This window comes from Hyperoodon ampullatus (genome assembly GCF_949752795.1).
Source record: "Hyperoodon ampullatus genome assembly, chromosome: 1".
NCBI classification, from domain to species: domain Eukaryota; kingdom Metazoa; phylum Chordata; class Mammalia; order Artiodactyla; family Ziphiidae; genus Hyperoodon; species Hyperoodon ampullatus.
The window spans coordinates 29,529,632-29,552,886 of record NC_136914.1 but is presented as its reverse complement, the minus strand read 5'-3'; positions in this window follow the sequence as shown (position 1 = coordinate 29,552,886).

Genomic DNA, 23,255 nt, shown 5'->3' with positions numbered 1-23,255 from the left:
CAAACTACGGTGCATGATAGGCTAAGTTTCTTATGAGTGGTCTGCTATATAATTAATAGCTACTTTGGATGAGTCAGTCCTTATCAATACCACCAAATTAAAAACAAAAAATAGCTGCAAAACCCAAAACAGAAATAGATTTTTATTAATTGTAGCATTTATAAGCAGTTTAATATTTATTTTGTTTTTTCCCCTCTATCATAACCATTTACTTGATATAAAATTTACTTGATATAAAGGTAATAAGACCCTTAAAGCTAAATTTAGGCTCCTCAAACCTGTACAAAATTTAATTTGATATCAATTTAAGGATTTGAGGAATAAGCAAATAACCATATTACAGTTGAATTTTTTTAAACATCTTTTTATTTATTTATTTATTTTTTTGCAGTACGCGGGCCTCTCACTGTTGTGGCCTCTCCCACTGCGGAGCACGGGCTCCAGACGCGCAGGCTCAGCGGCCATGGCTCACGGGCCCAGCCGCTCCGCAGAATGTGGGATCTTCCCGGACCGGGGCACGAACCCGTGTCCCCCGCATCGGCAGGCAGACTCTCAACCACTGCGCCAACAGGTAAGCTCTAAGATTTTTTTTTTAAGCATTTTTTTCTTTAAAAAAAAGTTTTTTTAAAGTAAAGCACACTGATATGTTTTCTTGCTTTGGAGAGGAAAACTGTGGAGGCTGCCTTTAGGGCAAGGACACAGCTCTCCAGATGGGGTACCCCTCCTGTCCACCACACTTTTCCTTCTTAACTTTATGACACTGCTCTTGCCCTGATTGTTTTCCCATTCAGTCAGATTTCTGTTTCATATTTTTAACTCTTTATTGTCCATTGCCCATTTTTATATACCTATGTTGTGTGTTTGGAATTGGGATTTCTTTATTTTGGAAGTGCTGGTATCTATGTCATGACTTTCTCAGCCAGCTCTCCCTCAGAAGTGCCATCTATTATATATTAATATACATAATTTATTATATGTATAATATAATAATATAATATAATATATACAATATATATTATGTTAAATAATATATAGTATATAATATATATTATAATATATTATTACATTATAATATTAATATATTATTAATTATATTATATTATATTATAATATGTTATTGTACATATAATTATATATGACATATTGCATAACATAATATATATTCTTATATTAATATATTACATTATATTATAATTAATATATTATATTATTATATTATAACATAATATATTCTGTGTTATAATATATAATATATATTTATATTATAAATATATTATATATTAATATATTAAATATATATTTTCCTTAAACTAATAAAATTGTAAAAAATATAAATAAATGTGTGTGTATATATACCTATATACACACACAAATATATATAAAACTGTTGAAGAAATTATCTGATCATGTTATATAAAAAGTTTAAGATAGTTAGAACTGTAAGTATTGCCCAGTAGCTCTATCCCCGCTCTTGGGAAAGTTATTTACCATCTCTGGATTTTGTTTTCCTTAGCTGCAAAATGTGTGTGATTTAATATTTTTAAGACTATAAACATGGTTGATGTAAGCTGTCACAAGGTAGATACTTAATTTTTTTTTCATTTCCCAGCATGAGTAAATTTAAATTTCTATGAAAAGCTGAGAAAATATAGGTACTGTGCAAAAGTAAGTTATTAACTAACAAACACATTATAGTCTTTTACCTTTTCATTCCTACTGCTATTACTCTTGTTTAGACACCATTCTTTTCTGCCTGGGCTATTATAATAGACTTCAAATTCCAATGTTTGCAATGGCCTTCCAATATCATGTTTCTCCCATCTGTAATTAAACTCCCAAAGACTGCTATTAAGGAATGTTATCTTGAAACATAACTCTAAATAACATACTTCTCAGTGAATTTTCTGGGCTTGCAGGATGTCACAATCTTTTGTCTGTATTCAAGGTCTTCATATCCTGACCACAACTAATTTTTCCATCTTCATTTACAGATATTTTCTATCATGCACTTAAGATTCACTCTAACATCTCTGCTTCTCTCATTGCATTTTCTATGTTTGAAATACCCTTAGTTCCCTACAAAAAGAAAGCTTACCTATTTTTCCAGGCTTACTTAAAATACTAAGTCTACTGACAAGTTTTCCCTAAGAACATCCTCAAACACAGAAATAATATGCTTCATTCCATACTCTCATGAGCAGTGGAAACTTTCCTTTTTGCATTAAAGCTATGTTTTTTACATGTATAAGCATTCTGTCTAGTTCCCACAAATTTTCCATCCAAATCTAAGACTGTTGGCTTCTTAGAACAACAATATTTTTTCTTTATTTTTGTTGCATTCAATGTATTGTCTGCCACGTGTGCTTTTTTGATGGTAGATCAAACACTCTGCCATTGAGAGTGTATTTTGTTCTCAAATTCCTTGTCTAAATGTATAATGGAAATACCTTTGCATTAAGTTTACTTTGTATAATAATCTGCGGTGATATATTTAGGTTTTATTCACTGTTTTTGTTACAATTTATATATCTATATAAATAAATATATAAATATATATAAATCTATATCATAATGCTCTTAATCCTATAGTGGCAGTAGGAGACTTTTACCCCCAGCCATAGACTTAATTTTGTATGACTCAAGAAAATCAAATCAGAATGTCAGCATATATGTACAGAAGGTAATATATATATAGTCAGACAAATACATACATACATATGAAATTTTATGTGAGATGGTTTACAATGAGATGTAATTTTTATCACCTTATAATAAGGTAAATATCTATCTTTGTATATATGGACAAATAGATATTCTGTTTAAAATATGGTTACTCTTATCTAACATAAAATAACAGGGCCACAGTAACTCTGAGAAGAGTAAATATTACAATCAACCCAGAGAGATGTTAATTAGCCTTTTTTTTTGTTTTTTGCCTGCCCCATGAGGCATGAGAGATCTTAGTTCCCTGACCAGGGATCAAACATGCACCCACTGCAGTGGAATCATGGAGTCTTAACCACTGGACCACCAGGGAAGTCCCCGATGCTAATTATCCTTCTAAGGAACATGATTGCATGTAACTCTTGGTGACTTCTGAATAAAATTCCTTCTAAGTGAAACTCTCCTCTGTATGCTATTTTTCTAAAAAGTAAAACGCCATGGTTGAGCTTTCCCCAAAATTCATATTTAAATTATACTTATGATTCTCAGATGGTATAGAAAACCTGCTGATCTTAACATAATTTTTCCTTATCCAGTAGAATGTATAACAAATAAAAAATATCTTTTAGGACTATAGAAAAAAATGCTTCTTTATGTTGGAGATGATCTGACAATTTTGTACAGCTCTTCTAAATTCGGAATCTTTCACCCTACACTGAAGAATTTTCCTTAAGAATTTCTTGGCAGTGTACCAATCAGACAACTAAACGTGATTTTAAAAACATGACTTAGAGATTTTGTTACACAAAAGATTTATTACATAATCTTTGACTGTGGTAATAGAAGGCAGGTCATTTAGGCAGTAGCAATAAATTTATCCAATTCACTCCCTTTATTTTATTTTTATGCTTGAATTTACACCTTTGAATTCAGGATTCGCCTTATCTTGTTTACTAAGTTGAGGCAAGTATCCAAGCCCTTTTAAAACTAGGTCAGCAGAAAACTTCTGCTTCTAGCTAAGGCAGAGTAGAGTGTAGGCAAATAACCCTTCCATGAAATGATCTAGAAATCTAGAAAAATTGCAAATTTATTTATTTACTAATTTGAGGGTTTAATTTTTTTTTTAATTTAAAGGCAGCAGAATGTTGCTGAAGTAATAAAGAAAGCCCTACATTCCATAGAGGAGGAGTGAGGAGAGGTGAGCAGATGTAGGACAGCTACTCCTTTTAGGATATTTCTGCTTCTGTGTGTATGGAAAGAGGCTTGGGTGGTTGGCATGGGGCTTGAGAAGAGGGCTGCAGTTGAGAGTCAGAGAAACCAGCAAGTGTTTTGAATTGTTGTGTAACTGAAGACATGAACTTTGGAGACAGGAGTGAGCAAGGTTCTGATAGAAAGGAGGGTCAGAGAACTGAGCATAAATGCAGACAATTTTTCAATCAGGATGTTTTGAAAATTATAAACGATGTAGGTAAGAGGTGAAGAAAGTGAGCCAAAACTTTCTGAGAAGTAAAACAGAGTTTTCCCTTGTCTCACTTTATAGACAAAGATTATAATATTCAGAACCCACTGGGCACCAACCTCAATGAAAAACTCAGGCTCTCAGCTGGAATCACTGCAGGGACATGCTGAGAAGTGGGGATAAAAAACAAATAGACATATTATTAGTGCAACTCTAGCCCATCTCAAACTCAACAAGTTCATAATTAGATTCAGTTCATCAGTTACCTGCTCTATATTCCTAGCAGAGGAAGGTGTAAACCTTTAATGGAAAATGGCATAATTTAGAACATCTACTATTCAAACCACATCAGATATTTAATAAAATTACTAGGGTTGTCAAAAGATAGAACCAAATGACCAAAACACAAGAGAAAATTCAGTCAATAGAAGTAAATTACTACATAATCTAAATATATAATCTACATAATAGGCACAGGTGAGCAAACACTGTCATCTGGACCCGTTGAGACTGTACTCCTGCTTCCTCACCCCGAAGCCTGGTTTCTCCCACTGCCAGCCATTTTCTCAGCCCAGCAGTTATTGATATGCTGGGATAGGAGGGCATTCACAGACCACTGGGGAAATGAGGAAAAGTACAGCATGAAAATACCAATTGAAAAGGCACTCACTGGAAGTCAAAACAATCCACTAGTGGTAGCAATAAAAAAGAAAGTTGATGAAATCTTGGATGGGGAGGGACAGGGAACATACATTGAGAAGAGCTCTTTGCTTTCTCTCAATTAATGGAAGGTAATTCAATGGAACCAGGAGCAAACTAGATTGATCATATATCTATTGCTGGGCAAAGCTTGGGTTGCCCACAGTTTAATTTCTCAGCAATTTCCTGAGAAATTTTACATAAAGGTCTGTTGTTGAAATGAAGAAAGATGCTGGGAATGGGCTTTCTCATCCTCCTCTGTTGTCAGGTTGGTTTCACTACCCAGGGGCCCACCGTGCCTCTCCCCATTGCTGGGTTTCAATGCGCTTTTCATTCTCTTGGCTGCTTGAGCAAACAGCCATCACTGTTTCCATTGTGAGCTCTTCTCTGTCTGGATCCAAGCCCAAGTTCAGAGAACATGCGCTTGCAACCAACATTTGGCAGCCTGGTCCCCACTTGGAGTGACTCTCTACCTTTGCCTTTTTCCCATTAAGACAGTTCCTGAATCTGGAGACTGAAGAGCAGGACTGAACATGCTTAGATCTAAAAGCTCGTTCCTCATCCTGCTAGCTCACTGAGATGAGGGACAAAGAATTCACAAAATTCACACCAAAATCCAGAGCAGTCTCTTCATTGGAGACAATCTTTCCCTTAGCCTGATATTTTCTAGTAAAAAAATTTAGTTAGGGTAAATTCTTGACCTATGTCTTTATTCCATGTTAACTTCTTAAAGGAAAGAGTGAATTTTGTGGCTGGTAAATGGGGTAGAAAGGATTCTAAGGTGGCCCCAAAAATTCCCATCCCCCAGTGTTAATACTCTCCACAATATCCCATTTTTGTAGGAAGAACCTATAGATATGGTAGAATGCACTCTCATGATGATGTTGCATTCAATGGCAAAGGTGAAGGCATTTTGCAGATACAAGTAAAATCTTTCATCAGTTTGACATTGAATTAACCAAAAGGAAAGTTATTTGGGGTAGGCCTGACCTTACCAGGTGAATCCTTAAAAGACTGTTTAGGCTCTTGCTGAGATCAGCGAGATGATCTACCTGGTCTTGAATAAGCAAGCTCCCATGTGTTCAACAGCAGCAAGAAAATGAGCTCTGTCCACAGTCACATGAACTGGGGAGAGGACCCTGAGCCTCAGCGCAGGCCAACATGACACTGTGAGGTGTGGCTCCTTGCACCCAGGGCCCACAAGAGACATGCCTGGACTTCTGACCTACCTGTGAGGTAATACATGAGTGTTGGTTTAAGCTGATAAGACTGTGGTGATGTTTGTGCAGTGATAAAAAGTTAATATAGTAAGTTTGGAATAAGTTAGTGATAAAATATTGTAATATTTTATTATCTGGGTGCTGCCTGACCACAAGCTGCATGGGATGATTCTTTTATGGAAATCCTGTAATTTTTCTAGTTGTGGCCCTAACTAGGTTGGTTAATAAACCCAAATCGGGGATAAGTAGTAGCAAGTTCTCTTCACAAATATAAAATCATGCTCTTCACTCAACTTTATTAATAAGAAAGCTAAAATTTGGGTATTAATCAATCTAAATCCTGATTCTTTCTCCCATTTGGTTCTGAATTAGTTTGGGGAAAAGAAATACACTTTCTTTGTTGGATGTTTACAAACCCTGAAATCTACAATATTTTCACTTGTCATACAATAATAATGCATTACCAACATTGCACATCATTACTGCTAACCAAGGCAACTGAAAGAGAAATGCAGCAACCAGAAAAATAAAGTGCATCATGGGGAAAATGACATTTCTCTAAAAAATCTAAAGCAATTTCAATGCTATCATCTAAACAACCACCCCTGAGCTTCATTATTTTCTTCCTGATGTTAAATGGGTTGAAAATATAACTTTTCTTTTTTAAATGCACAATTACAAAGATGGTCACAGTAGAAGCAAATCTTTATGAACACCGTGTCCTTGAATGATGTCAGAGTTGTTGTTGGAAATGAATTTGCATAACTGCCAGCCTTGAGTTTCCTAAACGTCTTTGGCAGAAATAGTGTCCCAATTGTTTTCTCCAGAACCAAGATGACAACGTTCTTAAATAAAATTGTCATTAAATTTCCTTTTGAATTCTGACTGCATGATTGAATAAATATTATCTGCTGAAACTCGCTGTGAAGATAAGTATTTCATGACAGATAATATATTTCATATGCAAATGTTTTGGCCTCTCTCTATGTTGGAAGCATGGAAAAACTACACTTGCTACCTATTTAATTTAGAATGTAATATCAAATCAGATGCATAGGTTCCTGAAATCAAATAGCTATTTTATTGTATCATTTTATTAAAATGACACATTTTGTACTGAGGACAATTCAGTGATAATATGCTGATTTCCGTATGTATGAAGTATTACCAGAAAGAAATACATCTTCTTAAATATAAATTATTCAAGTAAAATGTGAAGTTTTTACAATATGTATATATGGACTTTTTACATATATATGTATGTGTATATATATATATATATATATATATATATATATATATATATGTTTCCAAATTTCATCTGAATTTCTCCTCACAATTAAATTATCATATATTTTGCCATAAATATCCTTGGATTACTTGTACCATTAAAGAAATATATATTGCTTCTTCTATTCATAAAACATCTCTGTTTAGATTATTTTGAATTAACCCTCACCTGATTTACTGTGTATATCGTTTGCTTAATATCATAATTTATTCCTCAAATTTAAAAAAAAGTCATTTGTTTAAAGATTCATAGGGCTTAATTTTCCAGAGACTAGAAGTTTTAGGTCTAATAACCATTTTAAATTAAAAGTATGCTGGATGAGAAATACATTCATATTTGTAATTTAAAAATATGTGAATTATTTCTCATTCCCTGAAAGCTGTTCCATATTTACTAATTCAAAAATACCATACATTCATGTTTTCTTAATATCAATTGCCCTCTTTCCTAGACAGAGAGGCATTGGGTTTTGATGTTATTTGTACAAGTAATGAACAGTCTTTGTAAAAATTCCCACTCTTCTTTAAGTGGGTAATTTTGTTATTATCCCATTTTATGGTCGGCCTACTTTGACTCTTCCCCAAATTCCCCTTTTGTGTGAGTTGCTAGCCCCCTTCCTAATTAGTGCTGTGATTGTTGCTTTCTTAAAAGTGCACCAATATATCTTCTCTTGTAAAATACAATTGCTTTTTATATTTCTGGAACTAAAAACAGATGATTCTAAAAACACAGCAACACAGAAAAAAATATTTGAATTCTTAGAAACACTAAATCTCTGAAAGAAAGAATAAGTAGGAAAATAAAAGGCCAAGGATCCAGAGGTGGGGAAAGACTCAGAATTAAGAGACAGAAAGTGGAAGGAGGGGGTGAAAAAATGAGGTGTTTGATGCAAGAGGACAGAATAATAACCTTGTGTCCTGTGATAGAAGATAAAGGTGAAAAAGGACCATAAAGCTTCGTGAATGTTGAGAAGTATGAAAAAGAAGACATGAAAGTGACAGTGAACAAAATGACCCCATTGTATTTGGAAAGAAAAAAGCATTTTCTGCAAACTTGTAGACAAGAAAATTAAATCACATGGAGACTGAACAAATATTTAATCTATTATCTCAAATTTAGTCTCAATTATGTTTATTCCTATGGAAAATAAACTAATGTTTTAATACTTATTTTTCTGTTCTGTAAAAAACCAAAAGGATAAGTTTTGTGATTTTCTAATAAATTACATACTTATTTCTATATCACTCTATTATCAGATAGTCACAATATTCTGTATTAATATCTTAAACACAGAAAATGAAAACTATTTTTAATCTAGAGTGCAATATGAACCTGAAACTTTTGCCCAGGTTCCACAGCTGTTAAACTACTAAGAATTCTGTTCATACACACAAACAAATAAACTTGTCCAGAATAATTTCAAGGAACAGATACTTGGCATATAGGATAGGTCCCTGAAAAAAAACTGTGATAAACATGGCTTTCAGGAAATTGCAGAGCCCTCTATTTTTTCCTCTTCTTATTATATCCAAAACAGATATTTACCATATCTGCATCAAAAGATATAAGAAAATACTGTTATATATAAACGTTATATGTATTTCTTTTTTTTTTTAGTAAATTTATTTAATTTTTTTATTTAATTTTGGCTGTGTTGGGTCTGTTGCTGCACGTGGGCTTTCTCTAGTTGCGGCAGGCGGGAGCTACTCTTCGTTGTGGTGCGCGGTTTTCTCATTGCGGTAGCTTCTCTTGCTGCAGAGCACGATCTCTAGGCATGCAGGCTCAGTAGTTGTGGCACGTGAGCTCAGTAGTTGTGGCTCATGGGCTCTAGAGTGCAAGCTCGGTAGTTGTGGTGCACGGGGCTTAGGTGCTCCGCGGCATGTGGGATCTTCCCGGACCAGGGCCCGAACGCGTGTCCCTTGCATTGGCAGGCAGATACTTAACCACTGCGCCTCCAAGGAAGTCCCAGCATTATATATATTTCTAAAGTATGCTCTGTATGCTGTGTGAGGTAATGCTAAGGAACAACATTAGCTAAAATATTATGTATAACATAAAAGCCAAGACAGTGGCCGGAGAATGCTTCATCCATCTAAGCAGAGCCCAGAGAACATAGAAGATAATTGAGAACACCCAAAACTCACTGGTGAGTGAGACTCCTCCCTTGGGGGGACCCAACAGCTGGAATTAATGATTAGGTGTCAGTTTTTCAGATCATACATCGGACTTATTCCAGTTTGAGAAAAATACCTCGAGCAAACCAAAGCAAAGGGAATAACTTCACATCCAGCTTCTACCTAGAATCCTGCAGGGGGGTCCACTCTCTGACCATTTCTCCAGAGAAGTTAATTCTCAGACTGCCCCTGCATCAAGAGCAAAGTGCTCTTGCTCTCAGGTCCCAGCATTTGGTAAGAGAGCATTTCCCTCCCTTCTCTCAATATCCATTTTATTTCCAGCTGTAACAACATAGAGGTATGTAGGGGAGGGACAGAGATAGTTGAAACATTCCTTTAAGAACACTGCCTCTTTCTTTTGTCTTAGTATCTATATAGAGTAGTCTTTGAAATAGAGCCATTTGTCACATAATTAGCGTTGTTGAAATCAAAGCAAAACACAGAAATAACAAATAAAATGGACACTACTATTTTCACACTCAGACTCCTAGAGAACATATATTACATTATAGAGCACACATATTCAGTCATTTCCTTAAGGAGCACTACCAAATCTTTGCATATTGAAAACCCCACTTCATGACCTATTTCCTTTCACAGCACACAAATTAACTGTTGAATTAATCATCACAGATGTTTTGGAAAAAATATCACTGCAGACAACAGCTAGCTTTTTTAAAAGCCCTATCCTCTGCTCCAAATTAAACATGAAAGTGATACGTGCTCACAATAAAAGTTTACCCCAGCCTACTTCAAAGGACAAGCAAAACAAGATTAAAAAGGAAAGCATTTCACTCCCTTTTGTTCGCAGATCTAGGTGAAAGTTCTCCAAACAGCTTGGGACTTAATGATGACAGAGACCAACAGAGAAGATCCATCATCTCTTTCTTCTGATTATGAATAGTACAACAAGCCTTAAGTGGACTGATGCTGTAATAAGGAAAAACCATCTCTAGCCACCCTCCTTTGCTGGCTGGTGTCTTTAAGAGTGTCATGACATTTCACCAGAATATGTTTTACTCAGTCGCACTTCTAAATAAAAGAAATTATATGCATGCTGTCATTTTAACATATTAGGAAGTATTAAATTAATTAAATGAGGAGGCCATTAGGTTGAGGTGGGTACCAAAGTGAAAAAAAAAACACTTCAAGTTTAGAAAATTGAAACCTAAGGACAACCAATCACAGCCAACTAGACTATAATTTGTCGCCAATCAGTAATTTCCTTACTTTTCTTCAGTCTTTTCTCTATAGAAGTCTCTCCCACCAGACCCTGTCAGTGGAATGCTCCTAACCACTTCCCATTGACGCTACCTTATTGAAATGAATTTTTGCTCAAATAAACTCAAAATTTTTAATATGTTTATTAAATAAGGTAAATAAGGTGATATAAGCCCTTGCTTCTGGTATTCTGATAAATACTGCTATCACAAATATTACTACTATTACAACCCTTTTTAGGAAGACAAAAAAGCTAGTGATACTTCTTTGCCAGAAATTTGAAATAAAAATTTTAGAAATAAAGAAGGCTAAGTTGGGCTTCCCTGGTGGCACAGTGGTTGAGAGTCCGCCTGCCGATGCAGGGGACACGGGTTCGTGCCCCGGTCTGGGAGGATCCCACGTGCCACGGAGCGGCTGGGCCCATGCGCCATGGCCGCAGAGCCTGCGCGTCCGGAGCCTGTGCTCTGCAGTGGGAGAGGTCACAACGGTGAGAGGCCCGCATACCACACACACACAAAAAAAAGAAGACTAAGTAATTCTACCAAATGAGGTTGCAGTATATATCACTAAATATTAACTAAAGTTTTAAGAGTATGTATCAAAAAAAGGATTCATTCATATTTGAGTGCTTTAGAAGAAACAGAAGAATCTTCAGCTTGAGGAGAAAGGGATGGCATGGATGGAAAAGAAGGAGAGAGGAAAGGAAGGGAAGGGAAGGAAGGGGAGGGAATGATGGACAGAGAAGTTTTGAGAGTAGAAACCTATCAAAGGAACCAAACTCTTCCCTGTGATTTGATTATTGATTTTTCATAGCAAAAATTGTAATTCTGTTCTAATTTTTTTAATAGAATTCCTGCAGCATTAACACTAACTGGGAAAAATTCAGAGACAAAAGCAATAGGCTTCACAGAGCATTCTACAGCAGTGCACAGGGATATGGGCAACAGGGCTGGATATCAGACTCTAGGCATAAAACCCTTGGCTATTGGGCTTTTAAGGTGCACAAGTAAGGAAACACTAGCTTTTTCCCTGGTGAAATTGAGTACAGGACACAAGCAATATGATATGGGGGAAAAAAACTGTGCTTTAGCCAATCATCCCATCTCAGGCTTTACATTTGTTGGGAAAACAGTCTCTCCCTTAGGCTTATCACAAGCCAGTGTCTGGGGCTCACAGCTGCAGCTCAGTGGCCTGGTAAAACATGTCTGTGTTCATAGTGGAAGAATCACTGAGCTCCATCCAGGTGGGTTGGGGCTTGGATCCAAACGTTGCTGTTTACTTGGTCTGACTTTCTGAAGCACAGGGCTCTGGCTAGTTTCTCTGGAGGTCTTCAGAAAGTCAGGTCTCTTATGGGAGGCCAGCCAGAAGGGAATCGATCTTACATAACTTTCCCTCTCACTACTTTGTTAGTTTTAGAGGAAGCAGCTGCTATCTCATGTTTCTCATTCTGCTTCAATCTGCCATTCACACTATTCTTTCAAAGGTAACGGTAAGATACCTCCAGATTGGCAAACACATGGTCATCTTTAACTCATTAATAACTTTAATGTTCTGATGTTTATGAAATAGTTCACCCCTGTGCCTTTTTAAAATAAATGTAAACTTTAAAAAAATTCTGACTAAGAATGTATGCCTCTGGTATTCTGTTTCCTCCCTCAAATAGGGACACTGAGGTTTACATTATAAATATTCTATAAATAATCAGATCTTAAATTTAAAAAAATCAAATTATCTGCCATCTGTTTCAGAAATCATTTTATAATTATTGATTTATTTTCTTTTCCATAATTACATTATTTTTTTCCAAATTTTTAATTTGTACATTGATTTTTCATTCTGACAAATTTTATTTTTTATCTTTAAAAAAATTTATGGTATAAGTTACAAGTGTAAAGTTCAGTGATTCACAATTTTTAAAGGTTATAGTCCAGTTATAGTTTTTATACAATATTGGCTATATTCTGTGCACTGTGCAATATATCCTTGTAGCTTTTTTCCCTTGTAGCTTATTTTATACCTAATAGTAATCCCCACCCTTATATTTAAATGAAAAAAAATATTTTTATAGACAATAGTTAAACATCAATGTATTTTATGATTTATCTGATTCTGTTAAAGATTGTACATCATACTTCTTTTAGTCTACAACCTGACTTTCAAACAGTTATTATGAGTGGCGTATGCTGTGAGTCCTTAATGTCTGAAGTGACTCACTTGTATCATCAGTTTTGATAAGTGTTTTTATCCTGAGAATACAGGACTAGGTTGACAGTAATCGAGGCTTAGAAGGTTGAAAATAGTATTCCACAGTCTTCTGGCATTTATTGTTAATGATGAACATTTTGCTGTCAAGCTTTCTGCTTTTCCTTTGCAGAAAATCCTCTCTCTCTCCCTGTCTCTCTGAAAACTTAAAAATTTTCACTTTCTCGTTGATGCTAAAATTTTACCATAACCTATTTTTAAATTTTTTTTTAATTGGAGTACAGTTGATTTATAATGTCATTGTTAGTTTCAGGTGTACAGCAAAGTGAATCAGTTATACATATACATATATCCACTCCTTATTTAGATTCTTTTCCCATATAGGTCATTACAGAGTATTGAGCAGAGTTCCCTGTGCTATACAGTACGTTCTTATTAGGTATCTATTTTATATATAGTAGTGTGTATATGTCAATCCCAAGCATATATTTATTTTATTTATCCTTGTCTGCATGTAATCTAACAATTTTATTTTATTCAATTCTGGAAGAGCCTTAGCCATTTGTTTTTAAAAATATTTTTATGTCAATTCTTCTGAATTTGATATAGCTCAGTCAATAGATAGACATTCATATATATCTTATATTTGTGTTTGTATATCTTATAGGGATCTATCTATCTATTATCGATCATCTTTCTGTTTACCTATTTAGTTATCATCTATTTGTCTACCTAATAATCAATTTGTTTATCTCTCTTTTTCTAGGAAAACTATTCATTAAATCTGAGATCTGTGCTTCATAGCTCTCAATGCCCCCCACCCCCCAATTTCTTCCTTGTCTCTTCTTTCCTCTTCTCTGAAATTAAACTATATTTTGAACTTTGACTATGCAGTGTTGATTTTGTTTTCCATAGCAATGATACTGCTTTTACTGTAATATCTACAGTTGGATATTCTGGGGTTTTTTTCTTAGTTCTTTCTGTGACATTTTCAGAGGGTTTCTGTTTTTGTTGTTGTTGTTGCTATTGTTTATAAATATTTATATCTTGTTTAGAAGTATTTTATTAAAGGTGAAAAGTAGTTGATTAACATTTTTGCTTATTACTTAGGGAAATTACTTCTTAAAATATGCTCATTTTAAATTATTTTTGCATGCTATATTTACATGCTTCTGTTATTGCAAAATGTTTCATAAGTAGCTTTCATTTTTTAATCTGTTAGGTAATTAGAAATCAAGATAACTCTAAACTGGTCTTGGATTTTCACCAAAATAATGTAAGTGAAGTTTACTTGGTTTTTCTCCATGTTTATTTGGGCAACATTAGGGCCCTGTAATATAATCTTGATGGTCAGAAAATAAAATTTATATTCATCTCAGTAACTGATGGAAATAAGAAGCTAGTATTCCTGTTGTAGGTCCTAGCCTGTGCGCAGTATTTATGTTTGGACACCTGAGTGCAGTCATGTACCATTTACAACTGCAGCAAGATTTGAGAGCAGGCTTTCTATCCATACCGGGGCTCCATTTTGATTTCGAATCGCTCCCCTGATTGGGAAATAACTGGCCACAGTAGTGCAAAGGTTTATAATATTGAGCTGTATGTTTGGTTTTGTTTTCAGTTTAGTGAGACTGCATGTATCTTCTTTTGTAAAATCAGTGCGGAAGTATCTTCAGGAGTATCCACCATTTCTATGGCTGCATCATTTGACTGACTCTGTACTGCAGTTCTACTCATGTCTGATGTCGCTAGTACTTTTCCTACAGCCTTGTAAATTAGGCTGCAGATTACTATCAATTGTGTATAAAGGGAGCTTCCAATGCATTGGACCCAATATCATTTAGATTTTACCCACAATTCCAGACACATTCCTTACAATTGGGTAAGGTACAGATGATTTGCCAGAATTCCTTCTTCTTAAATATCAAAATACTCTACCTTTCTCTCTGGGAGGTAGTTGTATCTTGAATTATGATGTTCTATTTCATTTTGCTCTGAATTTTACATACATGGCACAAATTGCCTGCAATTTCTACCAAATGATTGGCATTACACCCTAATTTTAATACTGAGTTTTTCCTCAAGGTAAGTGTAAGTAGCACTTCAAGTCTTCCCCATTCTGTGACGGTGAGTGAGATTGAAGTTTTGTTAATATCCAGAACTATTTCTATCCTTTTACTAAAGTAAATGACTTTCTGTGCCCAAAATTTCCTCTCTCCACATTCTTTTGAGGTTACTTAAGGAGGTGCACAATTGTTTGTTTATCCCACTTTGCCCTTACTCAATACCTATAGACTACTAGGGGGGTAGAACTAATTTTCTGTTCTATTGTCTGTATAATATTCACCTTAAGTTGTTTAATATTTTCATTTTTACTCAGGACTCTATTTAAGCAATAAGTTATTTGGCAACAAGTTACTTCCTATTCCAAACATGCATTGCTCATTGATGCTGTATATTCACTTACCCTTTCTCAAATATAAATAAAACATTTGTATTTTAAAACTGTACAAACTGTATTTATTGCTCTTATTTAATCTTTAGAGAGTGCAATTCCTACTCTATTTTTATATATTCTGAGTCCTTTAAGTCAAGTTTCACAATTAAAGAATTGGTCCCTGATAATATCTTTCTGTCTATCTGTCTGTCTCTGTCTCTCTGTCTGTCTCTGTCTCTCTCTCTCTCACACACACACCCACTCATGAAGTATGTTGTTAACTTTAGTTGCCTCAATCACTAAAATTCCCAGAGCTATGCTACCACCATAACTTTTACTGTTGCTGCCCACAGCATTCCAGATCTGGAAACCCATCTTGTAGTGGGGTTTTTGCTAGGTATAAGTGTCCTCAGTTTAACTTCACGGTAAAGATCTGCTGATCCCAAAGGCACAGGTGTTTCCACCAAGTGAGTTCCCTTCTTCTGTGTGATGTATGATCATGTGAGCCTCACGATGGGGAAGACTGCCTGGGCCCAAGTGTTACAGCTTTCTGATGGTGGTATGTTTTCAACCCACACACAATCTGTCATTTTCTGCAAACCCTATGGAAGCCCTGAGTTTCTGGGTTGGGTTGAATTCTGAGGTCCCTGTAGTTTGAGTGAGATAAAAATATGCTGGATCAGATTCATTTCATCTTTATGATAATTTCCTTCTCCAAATATCTTTATCAATTCCCATAAGAATCCTTAGTAAAGACCATCTTGTGAAGGTAAGGACTATATATATGGATTTTGTTATCTCAAGAAATTAACATAGTTCGAGGAATATTATATATCTGTTTATGCATTTGCTCTCTCAAGCTTATTCCCCAAAACCTTAGCAGCAAGGATCACGTCTTTTATAGTAAGCACTGTATTACCTGTTCTCAGTGCAGTGCCTGGGAAGTGGGAGATACTCAGTAATGATGGCTGAATAAATATTTGTCTGATTGGTGGATGCATAGTCAGACTTCAGGTTGCCAGCCCTCCTACCCTCCACTTCCTTATTAATTCAGATAGATATATTGGAAATAGAGCAATGGGTGAGAAGACAAAAGTATGCCTTTAAAAAATCTTGAAGCTAGACCCCAGGTTCAGGAAAATACTGTAAAATGTGTCCCTTTTGGTCATTTCAGCCAGTTCGAGAAAGGCATCAAAGGAGAAATCTGGGGAAGATTTTAAGCCTGTTATTATATTACTGTCTTCTCAGGGAACTCTCATTTTCTATCCTTGAATCTAGCTTTATCTACTTTGGTTTCTATGATATATATATATATCATATATACATATATCATATATATATATCATATATATATATATCATATATATATATATATATATTCTAGGCTTTCTTCTTATAATTTCAGACTTTTTTCTTCTCAAGATTGTGTGATAGTTTATTTTCCATGGCACCATCCTCAGACTTCCTTACTTCTTCTTGTACATAATCTCTCAATAATCACCTGCTGAGCACATCACTGGATATCCCTCAGGTACCTAAACCTATCTCAAACCAAATGCATTGCATTTTTCCCAAATATTTTTCCTGGTTTCTATTTCAGTAAATAACACTTCAAACTTTTCCCTAACCAAGGAACCTTTCTATTTACCAATTATTCAACCTATTTTTTAGACATTGGGATAAAAGACCCATTTATTTAATATCTACTATATTCCAGGGACTGTGATAGACTCTAAAAATACAGAATCAAATAAAACATAGTTCCTGAACTTAGTTAGAGAGAAAAGTAAGTAAACAACTAAGACACAGTTGACGAATGCTATGATACATCTATGCATACAGAAATATAGGACCATATATGTGCCATCTAAATCTGATTAGACATTCAAAAAAGACTTTAAAATTTTTTTAATATCTTTATTGTAGTATAATTGCTTTACAATGTTGTGTTACTTTCTGCTTTATAACAAAGTGAGTCAGCTATACATATACATATATCCCTATATCTCCTCCCTCTTGCCTCTCCCTCCCACCCTCCCTATCCCACCCCTCTAGGTCATCACAAAGCATGGAGCTGATCTCCCTGTGCTATGCAACAGCTCCCCACTAGCCATCCATTTTACATTTGGTAGTGTATATGTGTCAATGCTACTCTCTCACACCCTCCCAGCTTCTGCTTCCCCCTCTGTGTCCTCAAGTCTTTTCTCTATGTCTTCGTCTTTATTCCTGCCCTGCCACTAGGTTCATCATTACCATTTTTTTAGATTCCATATATGTGCATACAGTATTTGTTTTTCTCTTTCTGACTTATTTCACTCTGTATGACAGACTCGAGGTCCATCCACCTCATTACAAAAAAACTCAATTTCATTTCTTTTTATGGCTGAGTAATATTCCATTGTATATATGTGCCACATCTTCTTTATCCATTCATCCCTCAGTGGACATTTAGGTTGCTTCCATGTCCTGGTTATTGTAAATAGTGCTGCAATGAACATTGTGGTACATGTATCCAAAAAATCCTTTTAAATGAGAAGAGTTTTTGAAGGAAATGTAGAAGTTTTCTGCATGAGAAAATGTAAGTGCTCTATCTAGTCAAAGAGAAAGTAATGGGTTAAGACATATAAATATGAGCTATAAGAAGTGGAGAGGAGTAAACAATGGAAGGTCTATGGGTGTAAGGATGATGGCACAAGGAGAATAAGGCTAGAAAGATAGATGGAACTGTTCAACAAAGACTATATAGACACACCGCTGGAAAAGCGTGTGTGTAAGTGTGTGTGTGTGTACGTGTGTGTGTTTCAGAATTAGCAGATTATTGGTGAAAAGGACAGTTTTCTGAAATAATAGCAGTAAAAATAAGAGTTCAGTGGTTTCAAGAATGAATTGAAGGTAAGAACGTGGAGGAATTGAAATTGAACCTACACTGATTTTTCTGGAAGCTTGATTTTCAATAAAGAACATATAGAATAGAATGTAGAGGACATTTATAGTGAGTGCTGTGGAGTAAAGACTAGAAGGATTTGAAGGCTTTATACGCTGAAGGGAGAGATAGTAGTGATGAAGGAGAGGCAGAAGGCCCACGACAGGACAGCTGACTTATAAGCCAGGCACCCTGTGGAGTCGGGAGGGGCTGGGATCTTGAACACTACGGTACCAGCCAGACAGGAGGGGGCGGGAGCCGCCGTGCATTTTCCTTATCCGCTGGCCTCAGAAATACCGAGCAGGTTATTCTCAGACTTCTTTAGTTAGCAATGTATACCCTCCTTCACCGAACAGTTTAAAGATACCAACTCCACTCTCTAGGTTGTATTATGAATTATCAAGGACATCACTTGCTCAAAACTTTCCATTGTGCCCCACACTCACCACCAATCCGTAAGGATTTTTTTCTTTCTTTATTATTTTTTTATTAACGTAGAGTTGCTTTACAATGTTGTGTTAGTTTCTGCTGTACAGCAAAGTGAATCAGCCATACGTTATACATATATCCCCTCTCTTTTAGATTTCATTCCCATTTAGGTCACCACAGAGCACTGAGTAGAGTTCCCAGTGCTACACAGTAGGTTCACATTAGTTATCTGTTTTTTACGTAGTCGTGTATATATGTCAATCTGCATCTCCCAATTCATTCCAACTCTCCCTTCCTCCTTTGGTGTCCATACGTCTGTTCTCTACATCTGTGTCTCTATTTCTGCTTTGCAAATAATTTCATCTGTGCCATTTTTCTAGATTCCACATATATACAATAATATATGATATTTGTTTTTCTCTTTTTGACTTACTTCACTCTGTATGACAGTCTCTAGGTCCATCCACATCTCTGTAAATGGCACAATTTTGTTCTTTTTTATGACTATATTCCATTGTATATATGTACCACATCTTCTTTATTCATTCATCTCTCAGTGGACATTTAGGTTGTTTCCATGTCCTGGCTATTGTAAATAGTGCTGCAATGAACATTGTGGTACATGTATCTTTTTGAATTATGGGTTTCTCCTGGTATATGTCCAGTAGTGTGATTGCTGCATCATATGGTAGTTCTATTTTTACATTTTTAAGGAACCTCCATACTGTTCTTCATACTGACTGTACCAATTTACATTCCCACCAACAGTGTAGGAGTTCCCTTCTCTCAACATTCTCTCCAGCATTTATTGTTTGTAGATTTTTTGGTTATGGCCATTCTGACAGGTGTGAGGCAATACCACTTTTTCTTACTTATAAACATTAAGGACAGTAAGTTATATTTGATTTTCAAAGCAGTTGCCTAAAAAGAACTAGGATTCTCTTTCTACACCAGATGGCTGTCTTTGTACTATCTAAAGTCTTGTGCTTTCACTGGAGTGTTAAAAACACTCTGAACTGTAAAATATTTTTTTCTGAAAACTATAAACTCTTCAGGAGTCAAAAGAGGACAATAAATGTCTTACAAAAGATAAAAACTCCTTTACAAAAATAATCAGGGAACTCAAAATAAGTTGTAAAACTACTAAAATTCAAATTGAGTTTCACTTTTGTCTGCACATTTTATCTGAGATGATTTATAATAGTAGCTGACAAGACAATTAAATAGATATCAGATACACTAAATGTGTTATGAAGACTGATGTCTTACAGTAACTAACAATGACTTTTATTATTCAATATTATTCATCTCAAATAATTTATAAATTCTAGTCAATCCCATCAAATTCATCTCTGTTCTATTGGAAAGCAAGCTCATCATTGATCTCTCCTTTGAAGGCTTAGACAATTTATATGGCAAATTTAGTGTAATTAAACCAGTTAAAAATTGTTTAGCATGCATTTAAAAAATATTCAAAAGAACAGTGCTTAATTGGAGAAACAGCAAAAGAGATGTTTTATAATCTATCTTTCTAAATAATATCTATTTTGTCAATTGCCATTTATAAATACAATGATTTGGATGAGTTTAAAGAAAGATACCAAACATATTTTCACATGTCTGTTGGTCATTTGTATGTCTTCTTTGGGAAAATGTCTATTTAGCTCCTCTGCCCATTTTTTTATCAGGTTTTTTTTATTGTTGTTAAGTTGTATGTGTTCTTTATATTTTTTTGGATACTAACCCCTATCAGATATATTCTTTATAAATATCCTCTCTCATTGAGTAGGCTGCCTTTTCATCTTGTTGATAATTTCTTTCACTCTGTGGAAGCTTTTTAGTTTGATGTAGTCTTATTTGTTTATTTTTGCTTTTGTTTCCCTTGCCTGAAGAGATATATCCAGAAAGATATCACAAAGACTGATGTCAAATATTTTCATAGAGTATAATGTCTATGTTTTTCTTCTGGGAGTTTTATGGTTTGGGGGCTTATATTCAAGTCTTTACTCCATTTTGAGTTGGTTTTTTATGTATGGTGTGAGATTAGAAATTCAACAGATTTTTATATGTTGATATTATACCCATCAATTTTACTGTATTCATTTATTAATTTGAATAGATTTTTGGTGGAATCTTTAGGGATTTCTATATATAAAATCATGTCATCTGAAAATAGTGATAGTTTTACTTCTTCCTTTCAAATTTGGATGACTTTATTTCTTTTTTTTGCCTAATTGCTCTGGCTAGGACTTCCAATACTGTGTTGAATAAAAGTGGTAAGAGTGGGAATCCTTGTCTTGTTCCTGATTCTAGAGGGACAGCTTTCAGTTTTTCACCATTAAACATGATGTTAGCTGTGATTTGTCATATGGGGTCTTTGTTACATTGAGGTATGTTTCTTCTATACCCATTTTATTGAGAATTTTTATTATAAATAAGTGTGGAATCTTGTGAAATGCTTTTTCAGCATCTCTTGAGATGATCGTGTGGCTTTTACCCTTCATTTTGTTAATGTGGTGTATCACCTTGATTGATTTGTAGATGTTGAACCACTCTTGCCTCCCTGGGATAAATCCCACTTGATCCTGGTGTATGATCCTTTTAACGTACTGTTTTATTTGGTTTGCTAATATTTTGATGAGGATTTTCACATCTATGTGCATCAGAGATATTGGCCTGTGATTTCTATTTTCATTTTGTCCTTGTCTGGTTTTATATCAGGGTAAGGTTGGCCTTGTATAATGACTTAGGGAGTATTCCTTCCTCTTCAAATTTTTGAAAGTTTGAGAAGGATATGTATTAAATCTTACAATGTAGAATTCACTGGTGAAGCTATCTGCTCCTGGATTTTTGTTTTGGGGAGGTTTTTGATTATTGTTTCAATCTTTTACTAATATTTGGTCTATTTCAAATTTTCTATTTCTTCATGATTCAGTCTTGGAAGGTTGTATGATTCTAAGAATTTGTCTGTTTTTTCTAGGTTGTCCAATTTGTTGATGTATAGCTGTTCATAACATTGTCTTATAATCCTTTGAATTTCCATGGTACCTGTTGTTACCTTTCCTCTTTTTTTCTGATTTAATTTATTAGAATCCTCCCTCTTTTTTTAATGAGTCTAGCTAAAAGTTTGTTAATTATGTTTATCTTTTCAAAGAACCAACTCTTAGTTTTATTGGTCTTTTCTATTGTCCTTTTAGTCTGTATTTTATTAACTTCTGCTGTGATATTTATTTTTTCCTTTCTTCTAATAACTTTGGGTTTTACATGTTCTTCTTTTTCTAGTCCTTTTAGGTGTGAGGTTAGTTTATTTGAGATTCTTAATTTTTCTTGAGGTAGACCTGTACTGCTATAAATCTCCCACTTAGTACCACTTTTGCTGCATTCTATAGACTTTGCATGTTGTATTTTCATTTGCATTTGTCCTCAGGTAATTTGTGATTTCCCCTTGGACTTCTTTGTTGACCTAATAGTTATTCAGTAGATGTTGCTCAGTGTCCTCATATCTGTGATTTCTTTCAAACTTCTTTTTGTAGCTGGTTTCTAGGTTTATACTATTGTGATTGGAAAAGATGCTTATATGATGTCAATCTTCTTAAATTTATTGAGACTTGTTTTTTGTAATTTATTAAGGAAATGAAAATCAAAACCACAATGACATCACCTCAAACCTGTGAGGTTGGTTCTTATCAAAAAGGCAAGAAATAACAAGAGTTGGTGAGGATGTGGAGAAAAAGAAACCTTCATTGACTTAGCTTTTCCACTTCTGGGTATTTATCCAAATATTATGAAAAAATTTTTTTGGAAAAAATATGTGCACCCCTATGTTCACCATGGCATTATTTAAGATATGTGCACCCCTATGTTCACCATGGCATTATTTAAGATATTTCCAAGATATGGAAACAACTTAAGTGCTCATCAGTGGATGAATGGAAAAAAGATGTGGTATATCTATACAATAGAGTACTACTTCACCATAGAAAAAAGATGAAATCCTGCCATTTGTGATGACATGCATGGACATAGAGGGGCTTATGCTAAGTGAAATAAATCAGACAAAGACAAATACAGCATGATTTCACTCATTTGTGGAATATAAAAAACAAACAAGCAAAAACAAAATAAATAAACAAAACAAAACAAACAAAAACAAGTACAGGGAACAGAGAAGCGGTTACCTGAAGAAAAGGGGTGTTCATCGGGGAGGGGGGTGAAATGCATAGAGGGGATCAACTGTAGGGTTATAGATGGAGACTAAATTTTTGATGTATAACGTTGTATACATGAGATTATATAATGTTATAAACCAATGTCACTTCAACAAAAAATAAATTTAAATAAAGATACTGAAGGTATCAAAGTCAAAAGGATTAATTGTTAGTTTGACCAATCATTGACCCTTGGCTGTCGGTATTTAGAGAGAAGCCAGGCAAATTATTTTTTAAATTTCATTTTTATCATCAGAGGCAAATTGAATTGAAACTCTATTAATTCTATTTTGTATTAACTATTTCATAGTAATAAAAATTCTTAACA